Below are 2,903 nucleotides of genomic sequence, written 5' to 3'. Positions count from 1 at the left end.
AGACAAAGTCCTGGATGAATATGGTGATCCTAATGATTGGTCATTCTCCCTCTACTCTGACCAATAAGATGTGCTCTTTACGAGCAAGGTTCATAACGGCTGGCACATGTTGGGGAAACTGAGCCTCATCAAGGCACCCTGGAACAGCTTATCTGGTTTTCCTCACGTAGATGCTTGACCATTGTCAACAATGGACTGCCAACCATTGAATAGCAGTCTTCTTTTTCTACTATATTGAACAATCTGTGCAATTATAGTGATGTTCCTTCCTTAAATACTTATTAGGTTTGCCATTGAAGCCTTCTGATCCCAAGGATCTGTGTGTGCGCGCACAGAAGGGGAAGCAGTGTTAAATCCTGAATTTAATTATTTTAAGTTATAAGACTATCCTGATTCTCTTTCTTCTAAGTGTTGTTTTGGTATGCTATATTATTCTAGGAATTTGTCCACTATTATTTTAATTCTTTAAAGTTTTTCAGAAAGTTAACCATGATGGGATCAGGAAGGAGATAAAACATGAGAGACTCTTAATCTCACAAAACAAACTGAGGGTTGCTGGGCAGAGCGGGGCTAGGGAGAGGGTGGTTGGGTTATGGGCATTGGGGAGGGTAAGTGCTATCGTGAGTGCTGTGAAGTGTGTAAGCCTGACGATTCACAGACCTGTACCCCTGGCGCTAATAATGCATTATATGTTAACAAAAAATAAAAAATTATTTAAAAAAGAAGTTAACCATGATATCTGTCTAACATAGAAATTGTAGTATTATTTCCTTTCTAATTTCTGGTATTGGTTCTTTGTGTCTTCTTTTCTCCCCCCCCCCCCCAATCTATCTTGCCAGAGGGATGCCTGGGTGGCTCAGTCTTAAGCGTCTGCTTTCCGTTCAGGTCATGATCCCTGGGTCCCGAGATGGAGCGGTTCCATGAGCTCCCTGCTCAGTGGGGAGCCTGCTTCTCCCTCTTCCGGTCCCTCTGCTTTTTTTCCCTCTCTCACTGTGTCTCTCTCTGTCAAATACATACATAAAATCTCTATTAAAAAAATCTGTCTTGCCAGAGATTTATCAATTTAATTAATCTTTTGAAAGAACTACCTTTTGGCTTTGTTCATTTTCTCTACTAAATGCTTGTTATATAGACATATGACTCATCCCTTTCTGTTCTTATCTTTAATATTTCCTTTCCCCTCCTGGCAAACCCTAGGCTGCATACTTTTAGCTCCACAAAGCCCAGCTTCTCTGCCTATTTTAGACATTCTTGCAGAAATCAGGGGGAAAAAAGCAACATAAGACCAGGGCTTACCTCCTTGGACTTTCATCCCCCCCTGCACATTTCCCTAGTAGTTCTTTACTCTTTCTTTTATTGGCTTTTTGATACCTTCAGGAATATTTTTACAAACTGTTTCCACTAGAATTTCTGACTGCCCTGAATTACCCAGTCTATTACAACATAGAATTCCTCTCCCAAACTTCACCTTCTTTGCTATAGTGGCAAAATAACATGTTGATAATAGAACCCAGTTCTGAAATAAGAATTATACCCATTTTCCTGTTCCTCAACTGGAGGATGGGTGTGTACAATAATCGTAATATTTTGCTGTTGGGTAGAGATAGACCTTTCCACACTCTGCTTTTTGAGGATTTTCCGGGAGCTCTTCATCAGTGGCATCACAACAGTGGATGACTGGCCCAACCAAGGTTTCATTTTTTCCAGGTTACAGAGTTCTTTTTCAATCTTCTCTGGCTTTATTTTGCTTTCCCCACTTTGACCCTCGCTGGTCTTATTTCAGGACCTCTGATTATTTACAGATTTATTTATATTTCATTCTGTTACTGCAACTACTCACAATTCACTCCAAGGACTAAATCTTCATCAATTGATTTTCATGAAAGTTCATTCTTTCCATGCAGGCTGCAAGTAAAAAAAAACGCTTGTCCTTAGATCGAGGAATCCTGAGCCCGCATCTTTCACAATTGAGTAAGAGGGAGGAAGGTCATCTGACTCATCCTTTTGGCTTAAAAAGCCGCTTCTGAGTTGGAACCCAAACTGAAAACGAATTTCCCCTAATGGCCCAAAATATGAGTACTGTGCAACAGCTCATCACCACCACCCCCCATCTCCCTCCACCCAGTTTCTTGGGATCTGGTCTCCTTCAACCAATTCATCCGCACTACGGGGCATTCTGCTGCTTTCCTTACAGCTGACGCCACTATTAGGTAACACCCTCTGGTATCTTTCTCAATTATATGATAATAGCTCTTCATGAATATTCTGACAAGTTCATGAATAAATTTAGGAAGCACAAGTTCCAAGAATACCCACAAAATAATGAGAGATGCCACAAGCCACAAAATCATCCGTCTCATTCTTTCATAGCCATACCCTAAGCATATGTCTTTGGAGGAAGTAGAAGTTGTCAGGAAACTTCTAGAAGTTGGCATGCTTCCATTATTCCTTTAAGTCACTATGTTCATCTGTGTCAGCAGAGGACCCCTTGCCCTGCCACAGCCCACACTGGAATTCTTATAAAGCAGTGATATGCTGTATGTATTTGTGAACGTGTGCATGTGTACATCATAAAATGAAACGATTTTTAAAGGCCAAACAAAGAGAAAAGTCACCCATAATTCCACCATTAATATTTTCTATTTCAATATTTTGTCTATTGTGTCCTTGCCAGTATTAGCGAATAACATAACATTTTTTATTTTTCTTGTGAATTTCATAGCCCAAAACTGGTTTTTCCTTTAATTTCCATTTCTTCCCTGGCGAGGGAAACTATTTCTTATAAACAGGGCAGTAGTTGCATTTCTTTTGTTTATGTCCCATGGCCAGTCGTTCTTTTTTTTTTTTTTTTTTTTTTTTGTACCTGCAGCACTGGTTTAGTAAGGATTTAGAAAACAATCTTT

This window comes from Mustela putorius, unplaced genomic scaffold (genome assembly GCF_011764305.1).
Source record: "Mustela putorius furo isolate JIRA1106 unplaced genomic scaffold, ASM1176430v1.1 tig00000765_pilon_pilon_pilon, whole genome shotgun sequence".
In the NCBI taxonomy this organism is placed as follows: Eukaryota; Metazoa; Chordata; class Mammalia; order Carnivora; family Mustelidae; genus Mustela; species Mustela putorius.
Note: the sequence above shows the minus strand (reverse complement) of the source record.